The sequence below is a fragment of the Micromys minutus genome, assembly GCF_963924665.1.
Source record: "Micromys minutus genome assembly, chromosome: 7".
Taxonomy (NCBI): Eukaryota; Metazoa; Chordata; class Mammalia; order Rodentia; family Muridae; genus Micromys; species Micromys minutus.
Window position 1 is genome coordinate 36693493 of NC_137976.1, and position 25358 is coordinate 36718850.

The 25358-nt window shown below is 39.8% G+C and overlaps 1 protein-coding gene across 1 annotated transcript in view; it reads left to right on the plus strand.

The window, feature by feature from the left end:
- Positions 1–885: 885 nt before the first annotated feature.
- COL8A1 (collagen type VIII alpha 1 chain) overlaps positions 886–25358 on the plus strand; it is a 132758-nt gene continuing 108285 nt past the window's right edge. Inside the window, exon 1 of the mRNA XM_080918935.1 lies at positions 886–953. The gene's annotated coding sequence lies outside the window, so the exon portion shown is untranslated. The remainder of the gene's footprint in view (positions 954–25358) is intronic.

Below are 25358 nucleotides of genomic sequence, written 5' to 3' on the forward strand. Positions count from 1 at the left end.
GTGCCTAGGACAAGTGGAGAGAGCTATGACACGGGACATTTTTTTTTTCAGTTCCTAACTAGGAGGGGAAAAAATGTTAATGCCGAAAATAACCAGAGGCCAGCTAGCCCTGGCATCCTGTGTTACATAAGCAGATGTTGAAGCTGACGGGACGAGCTGGTGAGGAGCTGTCGCCGCAGGTGGACCTCACAGCTGCACCAGTCTCTGGAGCTGCCTGGATGCTGCGCGCTTAGAACTTTCTGTGGAAGAAGGGCTGGCAGAAGTGAGGAGGCCAGGCTGCAGCGGCAGGGCGCCTGGGGCTCCCGGGGAGGATCCCCTCCCACCTCTGTCTGGGCGCATCGGGAGTACGTCCTCCTCCTTCTTCCAGAAGCCCGTCTTCCTCGCCTCTAACCCCGTTTCAAAACCCTTCAGTTCTCTTGGGCGGTTACTTGGCTTTTCGATCACAGGGAAAACACCTTTATTATTGACAGTCGCCCAGGTTTTTCTCTCCCTGCCAAAAATTTCACTCAAAACCGAAAAACAATCCATTACCTATTCCATCTTCCAGAATCGAATCCCTATCTCTCTCCTCTCCTACCTCTGCTTTAGCTTCCCCTCCCCAAACCCCATTCATTTCCTTCCCGACCTTTCCTTTCTGTGGTCTCTGTGCATTTCTCTACTCTCCCTCCTTCGTCTCCACTCCTGTCTACTCTCCGCCGCCCTCCAAAGTCCCTGGCTCTCCCCACTCCGGCAAGCTCTACCCTTCTGCCCCTCCCCAGACAAGTGTCTAGCTCCACGGGGGCAGCCCGCCCGCCCCCGCTCAATCCCTGCCCACCTACTGTGAGGAACAGCTCCGCCCACCTGTCCATAAAAGCCAAGTGCAAGTTACCCTCAAAGCACAGAGGATCAGAGCCCTTCCACGGTCCTCTCCGTGGGAGCCCGAGTCCCTGTCTCCCAGATCTTACGTGCTCAAGGTAAGATAACCCTTCTCAGGGCTGCTGACCTGCAGGGGGTTGCTGCCCAGAGTGAGTCCCTTCTGATGAACGCTTTTACTTAGAGATGATTCATAAGGATGCTGGGATGAACAGTGAGCTTCTAAACTAGCAACTGGTTTGAAAACAAACTTCTGTTTGAACAGTAAAATAAAAATTCCTTTTTGGCAGAAACGACAGCATTTCTATTACAGAAATCTTTTTTTCTTTGTAAGTCACACTACCCTCCTCCCCGAAAGCCCTGTCTGTCTGGCTGTTGCTGACGTTAAATGCATCTGTTTGCGGTATTATGCTTGTGTTTTTAATTGTAAACATTTCACATATCAGTAGGGGCAGGGGAGGCTGTCCCATTGTCAAAAATGCACTTTAAAGGAACATAATTAGTTTTCTAAAAATAGCACAGTCAAAAGGTCGGCCGATGATTTCGTGATGTTTTCCAAACCCCCAAGACAACTTCTGTGAGTCCTTTAAGAAGTATCTTTCCAGGTTTCTCTGCTTGGAAAAAATGATGTGAACCAGTGCCCTTTGCCCGGGGACAGTAATCAGGTGGCCGGAAGATAGGAAAGAACAAATCCCAGTTTACAAGCTGGGGCAGGATGAGCCACTCCTGGGCTACCTTTCCACTACATTCCGAAAGGGAGACTTGTACCAAAACTAAGAAAGTATATGAGAACTCTGCAATGCCTATACCCACCTAAAACATGAAGTGTTTCAATGTGTTTCTCAGAAAGCATGCAGGCCAGATTATACAGTCCTGTGCATAGCTGATTGCTAGAGAGAGAGGTAGAGAGAGATCAACCAGAACGACTTCAGATGAAGGTTTTCATCCTTACCATCCCCTCTGCAAGTGCCTGGTTATTGACCGACTGCCCGAGAGCTCTCCAGTGGTGAAGATGTGTGTAGGAGTGGTTGTTGTAGGTGGCGGTGGGTGGGTTGGGGATTGATATGTTCTTCTTCCAGAGTGCTGTGCACCTGTAAGAAGAGAAACAAACCTGACAGTTACTTCAGAAAAAAAAAAATCAGACTCCTGGGTTATGAAGCTTGCCTCCATATTCTGTGGGTTTTGTGGGATGAAAGGCTCTCATGTGGGAGAGAAGCCCTCTTCAAATGTTCCATCTGCACAACTGCAGAAGCTGCACTTGGAGGAGGCAAACCCAGGCTGCCAGAAAGGAAACCAAAGCAGTTCTTTAGTCCTTAAGGTTCTTAAAGGGAAAGACCTGCTTACATCTTCCTGTCTGTTGGTTGGGTGTTGTTTCAAATGTGAGATTTCACTATAGCTATAAAACTGAAATAAACTAGACACTTGGCTTCCCAGGGGGCATTACCATTCAAAAGGAGTCTTTCCTCAAGGTATGTACCAGGCACAGCACTTTCCTTCTTACAAGTTTAAAAAAAAAAATCCAAGTTTAGGTGGCATTTAATTATCCTAACATCACCCCTTCTGAACAGAATGTCAAAAGACAGCCTGAGTCTCCACTTCCTGTGAGTGGCCATATGCAGCCTACACCATTGCAGCAGGCTGTAAATATCCTCCTAAAAGAAAACAAGAGTGGGCATCTCCTTCACCAAGGACGCCCAAAGGATGCCCTACAGATTTGGAGGGCCTGCTATACTAATAGAAACATACATTCTTACATTTCAATGTCTATTTATGAATAAATAAAATATCTATGTGATAGGAAATTATATGTAACTTTATTTTGCTTGAAAATAAAAGGATAAAGGACAAAAAAGTTACATCAACTAGGACTGAGAGGGAAGATGAGAAGACTCACAGACTTCCATGAAGAGAATAGAATGATCTAGGTCTGTTATCAAACACAATCTTTTGCTGTCTTTATGTAGAGCTATGGGGGAGTGAAGAAGAGAAAACGTGTCTGCTCTTGAGTTTCTGTTTGAATTTTCCAGTCTAGTCATTAAGAGCACTGTCACTGCTAATGTGAGAGCTTTCTCTACTGTGTTTCTCCTTGAGCCTTCCTTCTCTTAAGGAAGACAGCAGCATAGTTCTAACACCCAAAATGATTTCAGGTGTGCCCACTTGGAACTCATAGGCACTTGCCAGTTCTAGTTTTAAAGCCGTGTTATACACATTGAACACTTTATTTTTATCCTACGCTGGGAGTATCTACAAAATGAACCCAAACTCTCCTAAAGGGATCAATGCTGTGTGAGTGTTTTCAAGTTAGGGGTATCAATGACCCCTCTTTCTTGGTCACTACCTTGATATGGCAACTTACAGAATGACTAAGACATCCAGTCTCTGCTCCTCTAAATAACTGGGGAGAAACCTATCTTGCTATGTGTTTTCAGATCTATCCATGGAGGGTTTAAGGAAAGGACGTAGAGCTTGAGTCTGGGGAGCAGTCTTGCAAAGTGAATTGTAACTGTCAAAAGGAGAGGAGCTGAAGAGTTAAGGGGACAGTGAATGCTTTTGGAATTCAGAGAATCCTTAGCATTGTGCAAAAGGACCTCTCACTCCAGAAGGCATCTAGTTGGGGGGAGGGGGGATGAGAACCTGCCTACCAGTTGTTACCAAATGCTAAGGATATGATTTTAACTACTGTCTTAGGATGTCCCAGATAACTGCCGATTACATCCCCCCAGTCCTAAAGCAGAGCTTTACTGCTCTTCCTTCAGATTTTGGGAGAGATGAGAACTGAAGGGTGAGAAAGTTAGCCACATTTCAGTACCAAGGGAGAAGCCTCTGGTCAGAGACTCCAGCCCTGTGGCTCCAGTATGTTCTTTCTGAGGCTCTGTGTAGTCTTTCCTTAAGGAGCTGAAAGGACTCCCTGAAGTCTGGAATGTCTACAATCTGGAAGCTCTGTGTACTCCAATCCAGGAAGCCATTGACACTGCATCAGACCAAATAGAGTAAATAAAACAAAAACATCCCCAAACTAATCAGTCCCATCACCTAAAATAATAACAAGTCAAAGGACTAATGTCTCAGTTGGCATGGATGTCTTAAAGTGATGGAATCCACTTTACATGGCTTTCAGTGTTCTCTGTTTGCTCACTTCTCTTGTTCTTCCTGGAAAACAAAAGCTGGCCTCCCTGCTTCATGCAACCCCTTTGGGTCTGCAGCTGCAGTCATGGTCCCTGGGTACCACTGGCATTGTTTCTTCAGTGGAAAAGTTCCCCTCGATGTCTACAGATGGAGATTTGTGAGTAGCACTCATTCTTGTGGTTTTTCTCACTACTGCAAGCCTCTTCAGTACCTCTTTTAGATGGAGTCTGAATGTTGACTCCTTCAAATCAGAAAGTTTTATAGTTTTCTGAACTTCAGTCCTTGTGCGTGGATAGTAAGTCACCAAGAAGGTCTCCTTGCCTCTAGGAAATTACCTGAGGTGAGTTTCTCAGAAACTTTTATTTATCTAGTAAGGTCTGACTTCTGGAAGGTTAGTAAGGACACAGACAATGCAAAACATAATTTCTGGATGAAACTTTGGAACTAATTTTAACTAATAGTTCATTTTACAGGTAGAAACTGTCAAAAAAAAAAAAAAAAAAAAAAAAGGCAGATATCGTCCACAAGGACACCCAAATGGAGGGCAAGTAGCAGAACATCCTAGCTGGACCTCATCTTGAGTAACTGGTGTTTCTACTCACACAGTGAGAATAGGTACCTCAAACTATATTGGGAAACCTGTAAGAACTTAACATGGGCTCTCAGAAGGGCAGACATTTAGATACAGCTTTGTCATTACTGAAGAATGTGTCTAAGTGATATGAAACAAACCTGGTGAAAACTGAGGTTACCAAGCATCAACATCACAGGGACCTTTGATGCCAATTTTTATGGCAGAATTTAAAATATTTAGCTGATTGGTAAATCTGTATTAAGCAGAGGAGTGAATGAAGAAAAAAAAAAGGTTACATAGAGAATATCCATTATTTCCAACTCCTACAAAATAACCTAGAAGTAGTCTTAGGACCATACAGGTATTCGAATCCAAAATGTATTAAGTTATAATCCCCTCTTTTGTTAGGAAATATAAAAGAACCCACTTAACTTCATGGGTAGCTCAGACATCACCTTGCTGCCTAACTGGATAATTATTCCTATCTTTTTCTGAGCTCTAGAATTGCATTACTATAGCATGCTTAAGATCTAGTTTCAATATTTATATGGAACAAGAATAATAAGCAATTTATAGTATATTCTTCATATTGTCCATCTAAATATGCTGTCAGCTGATTTTGTACTCTACCAAGGAAAGGCAAATACACACAACAGAGAATTAGAGAAACCATGGATTTACACTGATGGAAAGGTATAGGCCTGAAGGGCATGGAAACAGGAGGGAGAAGTCTAGGAGGCAAAGACTTACTGAGGGAATGGCACAGTCCCAAGGGGTCAAACCTCTGGTATGGAAGAGGGGAAATTCCAGAACAATTTGGAGGACTGGACAACAGAGTTTTGTGATCAGTCCCTCTAGAATATAAACTGTCTATACCAATATTCTTTAGGCATAGCACCATCTGAGGGCTGGTCATGCTGGCAAGAAGATTTACAAGCCTCGTGGGCATTAAAACTCTTGTTTACCTTTGCCTTCAACTGGGAAGAAAGCCTGACTTGACCTCACTTTAAACTCAACTCTGACCCAGAGTAGTAAATTAATGTGTCCATCAAAATTTTCCTTGCTGAGATAATACAATTATTAGTAACCAATAAAGTCACACCACCAAACAACACTATGAAGGTAGAAAAGAACATCTGAAAATCATTCCCTAGAAACAATTGACACTGAATAAGTGGACAGATGTTATCCCAGATCTTTATATGGTTAACTCTGAGCATGCCTGGCAATTGTTTGCCTATGTTTGAAACAGTACTTATTTTCAGAAACTGATTTATTGTATGTTAAAATTTATGCAGTCTAAGTTCAAACATTGTTAAAATATTCTTTTTAAGGTTTTTTTTTTCTTTCTTTTTTTTTTTTTTTTTTTTTTTTTTTTTTTTTTTTTTTTTGAAGAGTGCATTCTCGCTTACTCCATTATGTGTTTATATCATATGGTTGGATCATTAATGTTCTGGGACAACTAATCATTTTTTGTGCTCTAACTGAATAGGCCTGGGTTTGGGTGTCAGCTTTTGGTTTCTCCTGGCAGTAACATGTATCCAATTTGTAGAGGAGCTTCTCCAATCCCTTCTATTAGCTATATAAAAATAGCTGGTTTTGGTTTTTTTTTTTTTTTTTCTGGAAATTTGTGTGAGTGAATACTTGAGTTAACTAAGACTGGTTTATAAGAACTTTTTCTCCCTGACCACAAAAACGTTAAGCCTCAGCTACCTTTAGTTTACTGAGATGACTTCAAAGTTTAAAAGCTAGGCAAGGAACAGAACATGTGGATGGGATGTCTGGAACATTGTAGGCCCACATCCCATTAATCTTCCATGTCTCCCATAAGCCTATGCCCTCTCATAATAATTTTAAATTTCCTTTATAATTCAAAGTGATAGCTGCACATTAGTCTATTTTTATATAGATATCTACTTCTTGTTTTTCCCAATCTTAAAGTCTAGTTGTGGTATTAACTATGTCAACCCAAATATCTGGCTTTGGCTTTGATTTGTTTGTTTGCTGCTTGCTTGCTTGCTTAGGCTGACATAAAGTAAGTCCAAGAAGTACAAAAAGAGAGACACTAGGTGGAGCTAAGAATTTGTGACTTAGGTAGCCAAAATTGTTGAGGTTGGAAGAATGAGAGAAGAAAAGGAATCTTCAGCAAAATAAAATATTGGATACTCAACTTCTACTTTAAAAATGGCATGCCTACTCTCCTTCCCAGTTCCCAATTTGTTACAACCCCTCACTGCCTGATGAGTAGATGCGGGAGTTGCTCACCAGCAGGGGGAACCAGCATGCTCATTGTCTATAGGAGATGTTAGATGTGTTGCCAGAGAGGACATTTAAATTTAAGGTTTTTCTGATAAAACACAGAGGTAAGAACCATTGTAACCAGTGGCTATGTTCCGTGCATTGTTAGTTTCCTTTTCTTTTTTTTTCTTTAACCTAATTTAAGCCTCTAAGAATAAATCACTCACTTCTCAGCAATGCCAGAAATGTCCAGGCTTGCAGAAGTTTATTTGAACGAAAACCAACACAGTCTTAGAGAAAGTTCTTTCCAAGGCCACCACCAGCCAAGCCTAAATCTAAAAGCTTAATTCAGTAATAAACAAACTCTGGCAGCCAACGATCAATGAGAGACAAGCAGAGAGGGTAGAAGAGGTGCCATGACTAGACCCACCCCTGTTGTAAGGGAGCTGGAAGAGAAAATACAAAATTAGGCCAGCCAAGCAGTTGGAGAAACCAAGATACCCCGGAACCACTCCCCTACATCTGGATCTCCCCAGGGAGCAGTCAGGGTCTTGCCTGGACTAAAGTAAATGTCTTGTTGAACATTTTCATTGCACAGCTGTGAGGAGATGACTTGTTAAGACCTGAGAAGCTTGCATAATTCAGAACCCTTTGGGGGATAGAGATCAATTAGGACCACAAAAAAAAAAAAAATCCTTGGCACACCAGAGAAAGGCTTCTTGCTTTGTAAAAGTTATGACATTTGTAGGAAAGCAGAATAATCCTCTCACTGAATGTCTGTGTGATGTCACCAGAGATGAAGCTATAAAACTGGTATGTGTGTGACTTGAAACTCCACCTTTCAAGACACTCTTTAATATTTTAATTCCTAAACCATCTTGACTCTCTGGGGCCCAGTGCAAGCCACTAAACATCTATGCACTTTGGCTATTTATCTTCAAAAGAAGAATACTTCTCAAGCAGTCCCCTTGTTGATCAGAGGTACATGGGGACTTCCCACATATTGTAAGGAGTGACGTTACCAACCATGTATTATGAAAGCTATTTATTTACAATGCAGACTGGTTGGCACACAGAACATCTGAAAGGGCTTGTGAAATGTATAGAGAACAGGTTGGCCTGGAATCAACTTTCAAATAGGTGTGTACTTTTCTGAGATGGAGCAAAACAACTTGCATTTTTAAGAACATAGAGAAAAATACCACCTGAAAGGTTGAGGGAAGTAGAAAAAGAAAAATGGTGAATAATTAAATTATAGTTTAAAAAGTCTCAAAAAAGCCTATGTATCTAACAAGTGATGTTATTTGGAACAAAAAATGTGATTAAAATGATATTTTAGCTAGAGAAAGATGGGGCTTAAGTGTTGGGACAGAGAAATGGCTCAGAGAGTCATTAGGCTGACACCAAGGCTTAGTACCTGAGTTTAGTCCCCAAGACCTACATGATGGAAGTAGAAATGAACTCCCATGAGTCGTCCTCTGACCTCTACATGCAGCCTGTTGCATGTACGCCCACACATATCCACACACATATACATCTACACAAAGGGAATTACAATCAAATATAAAAACTAATGACTAATATGTTATATATTGTCTGGAGTTCTTTTCTCTGCACTTTCTAAAGTGCATCTTAAATAATTTCTGCCAGGGATATAAAGAGACATTTAGTTGATATTTGATGTTAAGTCTCCTCTACTTTAGGACAACTCCTGGATTCTTGGTATTCTACAGAAGAGTATGGTGAGCGTTTGGTAATTACTTTCTATTTTACTGTTTTAAGATCTCCTATGATAAGGTATTTTCAGTATTGCTTGTTATTGTACAATATACACCGAGTGGGTATTGATTTAACAAGCCCTGAGTAAAGAACTATGTCAGGATGATAAGTTTCTGGACAAAATCTGATGAAAGGGGAACAAAAGGGTGAGATGTCCATGCCTTGTCCTGGGCCATCAGTTCTTCATATCATAGTAATCACAACAGAATAGCTATTCATGCTCTTATTCCTTCTCTGCCTCTCTCCTTCTTTGCCTTCCTCCATCTCTTCCTTCTTCTCCAGTTGCCTCTTTCATTTGTTTCTACCAAAACTGAAATCCTAAATATGTTGAAATTGTCTCTCACTTCTCCCTTCACTTTCATTTCCAAATATCCGGTTACAAAGGCATGGCTAACGGTGACTGAGGAGCTTCATAAGTAAGGCACTTAAGTATTTTGCCTAATTCTCTAAAGCAGTTCACCCATTTCTGAGATGACAAGTCTGTCTTATCTTTATCACCATTAATCATTTGGGACCATTAGTCAGATTTGCTTTCATCCTTTGCTTTCATGCTATCAATAAGGAACTGATTTCAGTAATGAAAAGATACATGTTGATATTCAAGTACAACTTACTATATTGACAACTACTAGTTTATGTAAAACATTCAGACTTGCCACTTCATGAACTTCTGTGTTTCTTTTAGGACTATAGAAATTATCTTGTCCCTCACAAAGTTAGCATAAATCGTCCAGTATGCACAAACATGGCAATTAATCACCATCTGATCAAGCACATAAGTAATTCATTGTCATCCAAGAGGAAGGTAAGAGCATAAGGTCATCATTTACAGTTAGAAGAACAAATGCTCTAGGGCCAGGTATGGTGACATATGCCTTTAATCTCAGCACTTGGGAGACATAGACTGATGGATCTCTGAGTTCAAGGCTAGCTTGGCCTATAAAGCAAGTTCTAGACAGCCAAGTCTACACAGAAACCTTGTCTTGGAAAAACAAGGATAGATGGTCTATGTTATATAGAGAAGCAGGATGCTGCACTGGTCCTGCTACCTCTCTGTTCTTCATAGTCTAGTTGACCAATTAAAAAACAAGACATCTGCTCAGTTAAGGCAAGGAATTTCCTCAGTGCCACACAGCTTGGAACCAACAGAGTCTGTATGGCCATGTAAGTCCCACTGTGAAGCCTGTCGCCAGCGTGTTTCTTCTGGTTGCCTCTAACAATGTCTTATCCTCAGAGGAAGAAACAAACCCCCAGCACTCTGAGACAGAGCCTCTGACTCATAAAGGGTGAGGATTCCAGTGGCTCTGTTCCTAGACACTGCTGACTGGCTCTGTTTCTTGTATAAGAGTGTCACTTTAATTTATTTTTCTTTTTTGTACTTTTTCTCTAAAATCATGCTGTAATTCAAGAGCCAAAAAAAGTAAAGGTTTTGTAATTAGAAAAGAAAAAGAGGAGGAAAAAAATTATCATTTCTTCCCAGGGTAATTTTTGGAGAGCTAAATTTTCTCCATCGATTTCTTTTATGTGTTGACTACAGGTCGCTTTGGCACCATCCTGATAAGGAGAATGACAGTATAAGATGTCATTCCCAAGATAATATAAATTAATAAGATTATATGAGAAACAGACAATAACACAAGTGCTTTTACGTGTTCAGTCAACTTGAATGTGAACCCAGATCATTCTCCCTGGAGCTATTTCTCTATAACCCAATGGTGAAAATCAAGACCACATAGATGATTCTCTGTGCCATTTGAGTCATCTGGACAAATGTCAATGGTAGCTTCACCTGCTGGTCAGCATATAGGTAGAATGATATAGACACTGGAGTACATTAAGCACTTCCTTTGTGTAATTAAGCCAATAAGAGAAACAAATGCAGGGATCTTTCCCAATGGTCACATTCGGCTGTACTAAATTTGCTTTCCTATTTTAACCCTATTCTGTGAATGAATAATTCTGTCACTTCATTGATTATATTAATTTACACTTCCCTTCTGAGATTGGAGTCACAGGTCTTCTCTGTGCAGACCAGACATGCCTTCAGCCAGTGTGCTCAGGTTGAGCTATGCATCTATCCATGTTCTTTTCCACTGCGCACAACCTGACACCATAGGTTATCACTATAGTCCTCTGTCCCAGTTATTCATCTACCTTGCAGAAGGATTTGTGTCTTATTAATATCTGCACCCTCGGTGCATGCCATATGAGAGAGCTTCATAAATGTAAAGGAAATAAAGAACTTGGTAGTGGGTAATGAGGTGAGCTTCAACATGCACAACAAGGCTCTAAATGTACATTTTTCTATCTTTAGATTATACTAAGAAGATATAAGTAGTTTGGGTTCTTGAAGCTTTGATATAACCAGAATACTTCTAGACAGGATGGAAACTGCCTCTTAGCTCAGGAAGTTCTTGACAAAAATGAGCACCCTAGAAAAATGGATAGCTCTGAATAAAATTTAAAATACTCAACTTTCTGTGTTTTGTGAAATGTTCAGCAACTGATCCTTGGTTTTCTATGGTCTTCTGAGAAAGAATGACAATGCAACTTCTCTTGAGAGAGAGAGTGACATATATATATCACACTCCAACCCCCCCACCACAGTACACTTCACCACACCCCTTACACACAGAATCTCACACTACACCATACCACACCATACCACACACCCACACACTTACAGCACTCCATACCACACCACACCACATACACACTCACACCATACCACACACACAAATACAGACCACACACACATACTCATACTCACACCACATACATGCACACTCATACCACACACACAGACACACACACATACACACACACACACTCAGTGTATATTATTAGAGCTTCGATTCAACTGATGACATAACTATTGGAAAGTGGTAGATGAATCCTCATTGAAACAGTAATACTAAACATTGACTTCCTATATACCAAATTATGCACGAAAAAATCTACATTTGGTCTCTTGTTACAGAATTGTCAAAACCCACTTACAAAATATCTAATAGCAGTATGAAAAAAATGGAATAAACACTTTAGATTGAAAGCCAAGTCAAAGTGGGGAAATGATTGAGGCGGGAGGGGTCAGTCCATTGTGTATGGAGTCATCCCTGGGCAGGTGGTCTTAGAGTGTATAAAACAGCAAACTGAGCAAACCAAAGGGAGTAAACCAGGAAGAAGCATTGCTTGAGGGTCTGCTTCAGTTCCTGACTCCAGGTTTCTGTCCTGCTTGAGTTCCTATATTGGCTGCCTTCTGTAAATGATGACCAGGAATAGGTAAGCCAAATGGACTTCTTCTCCCAAGTTGGTTTTGGTCAGGATATTTACCACAGCAATAAATACTATATATCTAGTAGTCACGTGTGGCTAGTACCACCATGTCAAGCAGCACAGAGTATCTCACTATTCAACTCTTATGGTATGAGAGGGAGGTATGTGATCATTCATACAAATGACCACTACAGAGGCAAAATACCCACCAAAACATGCCTTTTAGTTCCTTCTCAGGGAATAATTGTGACTGTGACTGTGGTAATGTTTGCTAAATATTGCTTAATTCCTGGGCATGTCTATAACTCTCATCGAAAGCTTCACTTCTGTAGTCTAACAGTGTTGTGCCTTACACAAATCAAATGAGATGTGGACTCTTTTAAGCTGAATGAATAACCCCTCTTAGCTTCATCTCTTTTGCCTTTGTGGTAAAGGGCTGTTTTAATACCAACTGAGTATGCAGCTACATGACCCTCTCTGCAGAGAGCTACTGAAATAAATTCAGCTAATAGTTTTGATTTCTTCACTCCCTGAGACCTCACCACTTTCTGAAGGACAGCCGTCTCTTTTCACAGAGTTCCCCAGAGCCAGAAGGGCAGAGGAGGTAACGTGTCTCTGGAATTTGGCAACGATGTGGCTCTGGCACTTGTTGGCTCACTGAGAGTGAGGGCACGTCAGGAGTCTGACCATCAAGCCAACATACCAGCCATGCAATACACACTCTGTAAAGCTAAGAGCAAACTGACCAAGCTGCCTGGCTGCAGGACAGATTCTGGTTTATTAATGAGCCTTCAGAAAATACATTCAAATGAATTTCTAATAGCAATGGTTTACAGAGATGTTTAATGCTATTAGATGTTGGCCACACTATATGTGACTCAGCAAAGATCAGGACAGGGACAAAAGAGCCACCTGAGAAAACAGGCAGTCAGCTGTGTCTTTTCCATTCAGAGCTCAATTTATTTGGAATGATTGGAAAAACCTTCAATAAAAAAACTTTTCTAAAATAATAGAAAAATGTTCTCCTGCTATCATGAGCCAGATGGCATCAAAAAATAATTTTGGGTGTGTATGTTCCCCCTGCCTTATAAAATATTGACACATTATAACACAACTAAGCATTAGAGAAAAAAATGGTAAAGATAGTGATAACATTTAATATGTTAACTTTTAATATCTAGCTATATATACTCACAGTATGCTGAAGTCACATTTGAATACTTCTATGTAAAGTTTTCATCTGCAAATAGGGGTCAGAGGCTAAGGAAAGAATTTTCCAGTCCCTACATGGTATACCTTGCCCTCAACCTTGAACTTCCGAGCTCAGAGGCTGGACTGCCCTTCTTCCAGAGACATGTCCCTTTAAAATGCAAACATTTGGTCTTCTCCCTCTTTATGCACACACAGCCCCTCTCCATTTTGGAACCACTGGACTTGCCCACCAGAGAGCAGTTTCCCAATAAATCTGCTTTAATTAATTTAATCTAGCTTGAATTGGCTTATTGCAGCCGAGAAATAATCTATCAGAAAGGCTTCTTTAAATGCCTTTGAAAGTAGCATAAAAGTGTTTGTTTCAAAATACTAATAAATCTTTACAAATGCTTTAATAAGAAAAAACAAGGACGAATCTTTTATTTCCTTTCCTCAGAACAAATGTTTTAGAGTTATTCGATGTTCTGTATTTATAAAATTAAATGTACACACACATACACACACACACACACACACACACACACATACACACGTGAAACTTGTGTCTGTGTATGCATGTGTATGTCACTGAGTCTGTGGCTATGGCGTTGTGAAGAAGATGGATATCATGGGTACATCATATAAGATCCCACCCCGTGGGCTTGTGAAGTTCACGCTTCAGTGCTCTCCAGCACTTTCATTGAGGCTGTCCCAATGACAGATGTCTGCTGGTCCCTGTACTTATATGGTAACATACTTTGCCAAACCATGTACATAGTCACTACAATATTAAATGTAAGAATTCTACTTTGTTTGAATTCACTTTTTTCTGCTGGAAAGCTCCTAACCTCTTTACCCCCATATCTTGAATATCAAAACATCATTCTATTCAGGTTCCCTCAGGAGACTCTAAGAGACCCATTGCCTGAATAGGAAAATTGCAGATGAAATAGAATGTGTTCTAATTCCTAAAGATAGTGGAGGGGAGCCTGAAGAATTTCAAAAAGTGTCTCTCAGGTTCTATACTTCCATGTTTGATTGTCTAGAACTCTGTTCTCAACCTCATTTATCCCTTCAACAAATAGCTATTGGGCACCCATCACAATGTGAGCCCATGTAGACACTTGATTTATCTGCACCCATTGCTTATGGCTGAAAGGCAAAGGAATCAATAAAATGCCACTTAGCACATAAATGCACAAGGAATGTGAGAACTACTCTTTTTAACCATGCTCTTTAAAAGTTTTTAGTCACTGTTCTGAGCCTTGCCTGGGGCCAGTTTTTACAACTTACCTGTTCCCATGTAGCAAAAGGCTTTCACTTGATGACTGACAAGGATAATAAATTTCAGCTCCACCCATTCCATCAAGCCAGCAGTGCAGTGCATGTCTTTTCAGACACCCAGCATGCACATATGAAAATACACAAAACCCCAAACTATCTTGCATCTCTTGCTCTTGGGAATTTTAAGATCGTCTTGGATCTGTTGCCAAAAGGCTTCAGTGGATCCTGCAGTCTCAGAGATAACTCTGAAACTCCTAGGGATCTGAGCTGCTGAAGCAGCAGTTTGAAATCAGTAAATACATGGTTAATTGAAGATTATACGCCACTGAGGGTGGAGGATGGGAGGAACTGAATTATTGAAAGCTAAATTTCGTTACTAAGTTGTATTCTAAGGCTACATCTGGAGTTCCCTTTTGTGAAAAGTATACATCTACAGTATTATATTTAAGAATAAAAAGTATTAAAAGTGCCCTCAAAACAAAGACAGTGGGCATTAGTATCTCCAGCTCAGTGAGCCTTCACTAAGCCTATCCACCTTACAAATAATTGTAACAAGCATGGGTGTCTGAGTTTAAAGATTATAGTAGATTTGAAGCACCATGAAAAAAGGAAAGATATTACAATGAGTGTGCTAACCAGGAGACAGAACTGTCCAGGCCAAGTCATAAAGCAAGAGGGAAAAGAATTACCATAAGACGTTCAAAAGTTTAGTGGGACTCACTGTGGGGGCAAACATGAGTCTGACTTTAGGAAGCCATTACTAATCACAGCTGGTCTGAGTTCGTTTTAAATGCATGAAAAATGTATTTTTAGTTCTTAAACATGTTAGCTATTAAGAACATGTTAATTAGGCAAAATGTCTCATTTCCTAAAGAGCCTGGAAATTGGAAACAACGCTTGCACAATGACCTCATACGTGACTTCACGAAAACATGTATGCATATAAATGACATGAAATAGAATTCATCCCAAACTAGCAAATCTCATCTTCCTAGGTTGGAGCGTAAGAGATTATTAACTTCTTGGTTGTCAGCTTCCAGTACACGCATGATCAAAGGCTTTACCTGGAATCCAAAACCTTGAGTTCATCTTCTGCTTCTTTTCATCTAATGCGGCTGAGACCATGGAAATTACCTCACTGTTCAGTGTCTCAATGTATCTGTTTGTATAATGAAAAAAAGGAAAGCTGGCCTCACAGGGATCCTGTGGACTTTGTTCCTTTTTCAAAACTTGGAAATACTTACCATAACCCCAATAATGGCCTAGCTTGGGGTTATTATTTTTTTAAGCAAACAGCCCTTAAGAAAAAAAAAAGATGTAAAGGGAGCCTTTCTTTTCTTAGTCTTTCTTTTCCAAAGAATACAATAAAGAAACAAAGAGCCAAATACATTGACTCACTTCTCTTTCTAATAGTGCTGTGGTCAATCTGCTCATGCATAAAAAAAAAAAAAAGTAGTATTGATGCTTTGAACTCTTGATTTTGGAAGGCCATGAGTGGAAAAATGTCTTTAGAAAAATCAATCCAATGTGCGTTGAGAAGTAAAGTCCACTTGGGCACCTTGTCCCTACTAAGGTCCTTTTCTGTTGTTTGAACAGAAAGGGGTCTGGGGTCAGGGGAGTTTGAACTTTGCCTTTGAATGAAATCTTGACTTTTTTTTTTTTCTGTTCTGTTTTGTTTTGTTTTTTCAGGGTTTACTCATTTTACGCCATAGATGGTCCCTCAGCTTGAACTGGTTTCTAGGACAAATAGGAAAATAGGATAAGCTTTGTGCCTATAAATAATTGACTCCTTTTAGAGCTGTTACATGAGCTTCATTCATAAAGCTGAATGGGAGCTGAGAGACTACTCAGGCTTCCAAGGCTGAAATTAGTTAACATTCCCCAAGGTTAATAAGATGTGTTTTGGCTTTTTCAGAATGTTTCTTCCACGAAGGCTGTCACGGCTTAGCATAGTATGTGTTGATGCATCTTAATAGACACTAGACTTTTCAGTGCTTTATCATGGTTTCTTGGTTTCTTTTAATGCTGAAAGATGCTGTCACTCGGAGAAGGGACAATGTCGGTGCATTCCCAAATATTTGGTATCATTCCTGATAAGACTATGTGGCTGGCTTGCGCTATGTACCACTCAGTGGAGGAATTTCTGTTAGTACTAAAATCTCATTACTAAACATGCTCTCAAAGCTATTCCTGTGTGTCATTATTTGTCTCTTCTGCAAGGAAAATGGACACCTTCTGTGTACTGCGGCTGGAGACATGTTAATTCTGAGGACCATTCTGTACCTTGCTCTTCCCCTCCTGCCATGGTGGCACAGACTTCTTTTCTCAAGGTTTTTCTCTTGCCCATTCCCTGACCCCATGCCTCCAGTGCCTTTGGAGACTTACCAACTTTTTGTACCTCTGCCACACGTGGCTTACTCTCCCAGTATAGACCAGATTGTGACTCACTCCTGTTTCAGACTTTACAGGGATTGCATAATGCTAAGAATCTAAACTCAATATCAACATGTATTCTGCTTTCCATTGACCGCACCTTTGCCGTCTTCCCAGCCCGAGTCTTTCCCACATCTACTTACTGTTACCAATCATATACGAAATCATAACTGTAATAGTTTTCACTTTGTTTGCTTATGGATTCTTTTCCGTGCCTGTGTTTGTACATGTGCATGCGTGGTACCAGTGGTACCCTAGGACTGGAGTTACACATATTGAGCAGTCTGTGGATGATGGGAATTGAATCCAAGTCCTCTGGAAGAGCAGGCAGTGCTCTTAACCACTGAGTCATGTCTCTGTCCCAATAAGTTACAAGGTTTGTTTTGTTTGTTGGCTTTGGTTTTTGGTTTTGGGTTTTTATTTTATTTTATTTTTTTTGCTAGTGTCACAACTCATATGTTTTTGGACATCCATTGACATTGTTCTATGATCTCTGAGTGTTGACCTCTGACCTCCATATGCATGTATGTGCTGCACAAACACATACACGTACAGTATAAAACCCAACTTTTTCTAAAGCCAGAAATCAAGAAATCTAGCAGTAGTGTATCGCTGGAATGTTAGTACAGGGGTTTCCCTTCACAGGGCTCTGGCGTGACGAGAAGCTACTTAAGGAAAGAAGGGTTTGTTTCGTCTCCAGCTTTGGGAGATATAAACAGATTATTTGGAGAAAGACATGGTAGCAGGAATATGAGGTTACTAACTCTCATCTGGGCCGATCCTGATCAGGAACCAGGAAGGCTGGATGCAGGTTTATACTCTCCTTTTTCCTTCTTTTCTGAAATCCCCAATCCCAGTCTATGAGATGGTACTTCCCAACATTCAGGATGAGTCTTCTCCCTCAGTTAATACTGGATCCGTGCTTCAGTAACTAATATCCTGGGTGTTACCTAATTTAGTCAAGCTTACGATCCAGATTAATCACCAAAGCAAGGTATAAAGTAAGTGTCTATGACTGGACCTTAACCATAATGAAAATAAACCTAGTCATCACAGCATTTAGCCACTCTCTTATCCTCACCCAAGTTCTTCAAGGTGGATCAAGTTTGGTCCAAGGACAAGCCACAGCACAATTCCCTGTCCCTGACTAGTCCTGTTAAATCTCAATCTCAGAATGGGTTGGTAGCTAGAAATCTGCATTTTAAACAAGCATTCTCTGTAATTCTAGATAGTCTTAAATTCTAAGCCAGAAGTAAAACAAAATAGTCACCGGCTGACTAAGGAAGCAAGAATAGAGAGTAAACAACACTTTGCTGATGATACTTAACTAAACACAGTGAGGCCATCATCATGCATGCACATGAATGTGTGTGTGCACGTATGTGTGTGTGGATGTTAGTGTGTGTGTGTGGGGGGGGGGGTGTGGGTGTGTGTGTGGAAGCATGTGTATGCTCTATTATGTATATGTGCTGCTCTATTAAACAACCTTTCCCTGCTTCATTTGTGATGTGCTAATGCCCAGTTGACTCATGGTTGACCCCTAGATGTTCCAGTAAGAGTTGTGAATTCAGGAGCCAGAGCAGGGGCTTCATGGGACTTTAGTCCTCCACTTCATTTCTCCCTGTTGCCTTCTTTTTCCTGTTTGAGGCATGGCCCAGAAAAATCCATCTGAATGTTTTGTCTGGACAGATGAACATTTAATAAAGCAATCCCTTGCCTGGGACCTGGACAAAGTGCTAATAATAAACTATTAATTCACTATAGATGATTACTCCTCTGAGGAAGACAAACATGTCCCACTGAGACCGTGGTTTTAAAGCTCTTTCCAATTTGCATTGTTTTCAGAGAAGAATAATTAGATATGGTTGACTGACCAAAAAAAAAAAATTCTAAAAGGTTCTATATGAGGAAAAGAGGTTCACTTCAAACCAGTATTTCCTGTTTTGATCATGTGTTTCAAATAGTCTCACTTTTTCCTTTGGGTTTTACATATATTTTTGTCATTTATGGTCATGCCCACAATCTGTCATGCTTACTGTGAGTCCAGAATAAACACTCAATTTCTGTGGCTCTTCTATTATTTATAGGTTAAGATTATCCTTCACCTTCCCCCCAAGACTCGGTTCTATCACTGACCATCTGACGTCAGTGCACTGCACCTTAAGTTCCTGATAAAACAGAAAGCATGTGATGTGGGCAAGAAAGACAATACATCTTGACTTTCCTAAAGTAGTCTGCATCAAATGTTTTATGTGTAATTGAAAACATATTTTTACAAGCAAATGGAGCCAATAAACTAGGAAAGCCATATGGAAACAGCAAGTCCAACTTCTCTGAGTTTTAATAAACTGTAAGAGAGGACTGCAGGAACAGCAAGGCATTGCGTTCCAACCCAGACTCAGGAAAAGTCAGCGATGCCTCGTAAGTTCTTTGTACAGCACGTTCCAGCGAGCGGAAGGAGAGGAGATGCACACATGCAGTGTGGTTTTTCACCACTGTGATAGTTTCAGTGTGAAAACCTCTGTACACAGGTGGGATGGTTGAAGATGGGAAATCCAAGTACCCTCTCTCTGTCTGGTGTCAGGATCTAAATGCATGACTGTTGTTCTGCTATTATTATTTCCAAAATATAACCACAAAGGAAACATTTTTTTTTTCTTAGCAAAATCCTGTTCTCAACTGCAGCACCATTTTCTCCCAGAATTCCTGTCTCACCCACGTAATCACTCAGCCTTCCCAGTCCTATGAACGTGGAAAACACATAGTGTCACAGTGATGTTCACAATGGGAAGGATTCTAAGACCTGAGATTGGGTCCTTGACATGTGTTGCTAAGTCATTATTGTCTACAGGCTTCTTGTACAATCACACTAGCTACAAACCGGAACTGACTTTTATATGTGATTTTAAAATAGCACAATTTATTAAAATCATTTTACATAAAATGCTAACTATAAAGCCATTAATAAAAATTAAGTAATAGATTTTAACCTGGAGAGAAATGGTACCAACATATGAGCTATATGTTTTAATCAAATGTACCTTTATAATTCTCAAACATATAAATTGAATGAAATTTATGTAATAGTTAACCATAATTAAACAGGCTTATGGACTCAATGACTATGTGTAAAATTATCCATTTTAAATGTCCACACCAATGTCTAAAGTAGCTTTCTTTTGTTCGTTGAAAAGAAAACCAAGAAGGAGAACATCATAGACTCTTAGTAATTACTAAGTCTAAGTTGGTACAACTTTTATAGATACAGATTATTAACTACACTTCAAGAATCTAGTTCACATATACACAGGATTCGTGTGCAATGACTCAGGTGTGAGCATTGTGATACAGGATATTGATGTTTACAAAAAGGCACAGAAAAAAAAAGGCAGTCTACAATATGGGAGGAAACACTTAAAAGCCATAGACCTAAACATGAAATAATATACTAAATATAAAAAGAATTCATCAAATAATCAGCTATAAAACATATTGAATAACAAATAATTAAACATGTTCCTTAAAAACTATACAAATGGCCAAAATACACATGAAAACATATCATTAAAATGACATTTTTACTGCAAGTAATAAGCCTACATTGACACATTGTTACTATCGAGAATCCGTGGTTTACATTAATGTTCATTTTTTGTAATCTTCATGTAGTATTTTCTTCCTCCATTTAGAGAAAAAAAGATGTTAACTACACTAGTAATGAAAAGAGAGGGGAAACATACAAGCAAGTCTTTCACATGGAAACTAGCCATTGCATAGAATTCATGCAACCACTGAAAATATATTTTATGCATGCTGTGCTAATTTGGAAGAATGTACTGGATCTATGTTTGAGTTGGAAAACAATTTTACAAGTAATATGCTTATATCAATTTCTGAGACTGACATAACCATAAAATCTAATAACTGAGTGATACAGAAGAAAGTTCTGGTCTCTGGCAGTCCAATGGCAAGTTTCTTTGGAAGGCCACAGGAAGTATTTGTCTCTCTACCAACATCCGATGGTTTAATGGCAACCCTCATATTCCTTAGTATGAACATAATATCACACCTCAACATCTGCCTTCATTTACCTTGATGACTCCTTTCATCTTCACATGGTACTCTTGTTGTATGCTTATCTCTGTTTCCAAATTTCTGCTTTTAATAAGGACACATTGGCTTAGGGACACAATATAATTTTATCTAGCCCAATTAACAAATAAAGTCACATGCTAAGTTTCTAGTGGTTGGGTCTTCAAATTTTGGTAGGAAACAATTCAAACCAAAACAATAATCTCATGTTTTAATGATTAAAAGTTAAATGCATGTACATATATATGTACATTAATATGCATGTAAGCAGAGGTATGTGTATACAAGTTGTGAATATCTATAAGTATAATTTATAAAGGACTGACTTTCATTTTTTTCTTTTTTTTTTCCTTTTTTATTAAATATTCTCTGTATTTATATTGCAAATGTCATACCCTTTCTCCCCAATCCCATCACCCCTCCCTCGCCCCTTGACTCCATGAAGGTGCTCCCTCTCCCAAACACCTTCTTCCACCTCAGTACCTTGGCATTCCCATACACTAGGAAAATGAGCCTTCACAGGACCTAAGGTCTCTCCTCCCATTGATGCCAAACAATCCTATTCTCTGAAGCATATGCAACTGGAGCCATGGGTCTCTCCATGTGTGCTCATTGGTTGATGTTTTAGTTCCTGGGAGCTATGTTGGGTTTGGTTGGTTGATAATGTTGTTCATCCCATGGGGTTGCAAACTCTTCCAGCTCCTTTAGTCCTTTTTCTAGCAAGAACTTTCTTGAGTTACCTCTTATGAAATTATAGGGTATATAGGAAGTACAAAATCAATTATATTGATCTCTACACTTAGGAATTCATCCAAAAAAAAAAAAAAGAGGTGTTCAAGCAGCACATAAACTAATGATATTGTAACTAATCTAGGCAAAATCTTGTAATTTGTCTAATGGGCATACATCAGGACTGCTTCAGGGCTGCCTTGAAATCACTGGGGGCCACAACAGAGTGCTTCATTTTTTTCCAGTACCTTTCAGACAGTATTCTAAGCAGTCACGTTTTATATGTTCCCCTAAATTAGAGCTTGTAATTTAGTATAAGACAGTAATTAATTCTGAATTTAAGTCCTGATTACCAGATGTGACTGTTACAGGAAATGGCTGTGTGGCTTTAAGTTTTTAACAACACTAGCATCTGCATTATTCTAAATATTTCTTCAAATTTTAGGTATGCCATCTTTTGGTCTATATTTATTCACATCTGGCTCTTATATGAATGTTGTATATCACAACAAACTCGAGGCTAAAAATAAGTGCAATCACAGATCATTGGTCTGATCTCCGTACTTGAAAGCCAACATGTCAACATTATCTGATTAGGCAACTAGTATCCCCAAACCACTCTGTCTCTGTAATGTGTTCATCAAACCCTCCACAGATTCTGTGTAAAGAACCAATCTCCACATCCAGACAGACATACAAAAGCTAATTTGAAGCACAGCAGGTTAAGTTACTCCTTTGACTCTTTGGTACAATCATGAAGAATGTATTAATTACCCACTATGAGATAAGATTGCTTCTCAGTCCTGAGGATTCTCCCTTGTTCTCTCAATGAAATTTGCATGAGAAGAATTTAAAAACAGGTATTTAATAGAAAAGATGAGGTGTTTTGTTAAAGGAATTACATGGTTTCCGAGAGCCTCGCTCTCTCTGTGTTAGGAGCTGTAACTTAGACTTTAGTTTTCCAGAAGTTACTTTTGACCGAATTGTGCCAATTCAGCTTTGATATTTATAAGCTAGGCAATTCTTTCCCAAAAATACTGCTTCGGTATGTCTACAGATGTTGGAGAAGGATAGGACTCAAGAAGGAATAAGCAAGCTCTCAAAGTTTACTAACACAAAAGAAATAATCCCATCTCTGACTTGGATATGGTTTTACTCTAAGGAATGGAATCTATCTGCCGAGTGTGAAAGAACACCAGATAAAAATAATAAGGAAAGTGATTTGCACCCCATCGTAGTTACCATCTACCGTTTGTCTACCCCTCACAATGCTGTCCCCTCAAAGTCCTGTAAGTGTGTGCTTGCTTGCTTCCTCCACAGTCCATGCCAGGGTGACAGTCTCCCCTTCCGTTGATGTTTGCTCTAAGCTTCCTCATAGTGTTTCCTGCTCTGTTTTTCTTAATGCTGGGACGCAAAGCTCAAGTGGGTAGACATTGCTTGAATTTTTTTTTTTTTAATGAACACTCTCAATGTGGCAGCAGCAATGTTTTGGCTTTGTCATTCATCGCAATAAACTATAAATTTACCACATCCCTAACCAGAGCAAGCTTATGTCACTCTTAGTGACTTTTAAGTCTTTTTTTTTCCAAACAATGTCCACTTTCATTTGTCCCTTTAGCTGACTTCTGAAGTTAACTATTTGAATTATTAAGAAAGTATTGAAGATGCTAAATATACATTTCCCACAAGAAATACAGACCAAAATTTCTTTATTGAGTCCAGGTTTGGGTTGGGAGTATGGTTTGGAATTTTGTTCTGAAGACTGTTTTGTAAATTCTCACGCATCTCACAAAATGAGTGTTTGCTGTATCATGCCATTGTTGGGACCATGACTTCCTTCAAGTTAGTTCTGCTTACAGATGTCTCCATTGCTCTCCCAACAATTTTCAGCAAATGACAGACACTCCATCATAGCTTCATTGATTTGAAAATGATAGGATACCAAAACTATGTTACTGTGCAAATACTTGCTATGTATAACAGCAACCTCAGGCCTGGGTCTGAGAAGAATTCTACCTGGGATGTGAATAGAATTTATACCCATTGAATGTACAGTTTACAAGTAGAGTTTCTATCATAAAATCTCTACAGATGGACTCAGTCAGACAGCTGTCTGTGTACTTGGTTGTTTGTTGTTGGCCTTTTCCCCTTTGGGAGGTAAGATTTTGTTTTAGTTCCCTACCTGATGCACCCCTAAGACCAAGGACACTGATCGGTACAACATAGGCCTTTCCCTGTGATGTGCTAGGCAGATGACGGTAACAAGATGTTCTTCTTCAATTACAGCTTTCGTATGATTCTATGGAATCATCTCTGGCTGCCTTGTTATGGCATCTTGAGTCCATTCTATATCTTTCTGGTCACTTTCAACAAAACGTCTCAATCCAGTTTAAACGTGAACCTCAGATGAAATACAGATCTCTCTCTTGTCAACCAATGGTGAGATTTGTGTGCTCTGTTCACTTCTACTCTCAGCTGATACTCTATAGTAGATTCTGTACATAACCCAGCTCTGTTCCTAAAACTCATCTCTGTGGTCACCCAACTCTTCAAGTTTTATTAGGGAGGAAGAAGGGCTTAAGCTGCTCTTCTTGAAGTTCTTTCACATTAATTGGTGAATCTTATTTAGGTAATACCATCTGGCCATTAAAATTCTTATATGTCAATCCAGGATCAATCTTGTCTCTTTCATGGGACACATGGGCTTTTTTGAGTCATATAGGTGGGGGTTGAAAGGGATCAGTTTCGTTGTCTTACATATTCTTCCTTAATACAGAAACATCTCTCAGATGCCTTGTTCACTGTAGATCTTGTACTTGCCTTGAAAGTCCAGCACAGCTTTTGGGTCCATTTAATCCTTAAGACATGTAATCAGCCTCACCACACCCAAAATATAGGAATATGGGCTTCTCCACACTCTTTTGTCTCCTAGGTATTTTAATTTCTCAGACTTTCAGGCCAAGGAACAGATGCAGGCTCCCATTCTTGTAGGAAACCTCAACATTCACCGGAGGAATTCTTGTAGCTCTTACCTCTAGCTCCCAGACTCCCACTTGCCATTGGGAGAGAATGTGCCCACTCTAACACTTCTGGAGGAAAGGCTTCTCACCATGATGTCTGACTTCTCCAAGGTGGATGCTTCAGTCCCAAAATCACCCTCATTTTGTTGCCTTTGTACAGACATATGTAGAGAGGGAAAATAACATTAGAGTTAGTTCCTGAATTCCTTATACTTTCAGGTCCTTTAGTATGTCTACTTTACTGTGTAAAGAGCAATCAGTAAGCTTTGTCAGATTGATCACTTTTCTGTTCTCAACCTTACTCCTCTGTACCCAAGTTTTTTGTGAGAGAGAAGGTATTATGACTATCCTATTATTTATGCTCTCTCCCTCCCTCTCTCCTTCCCTCCCTCCCTTTCTCCATCCCTCCCTCCTTCCCTCTCTCCCTCACACCCCTCTCTCTCTCTTTCCCTTCCCCCTCTCTGTAGCTGACAAAAACCTTGTTATTCAGGCAGTAATAAAGACACTGAACACTATTGAGTCACACACTTGACACAGAATTAGTTACTACAGATGCTGATCAGACATATTACACCTCAATCTGAAGATTCTTAGAAGCTTGCAGTATGATGTTATGAATTCCAAAGAAATCACTAGACCCTCAGACTCCTTCGGATTTAAATTGCTCCTGAATATTTATAGGTTTTGGTGATTGGTGCTTCCCCAGGTGCGTTATCCAGGAACTCTCCTATGGTAAGAATCACTGAAAGACCTGGAGGGAAGGG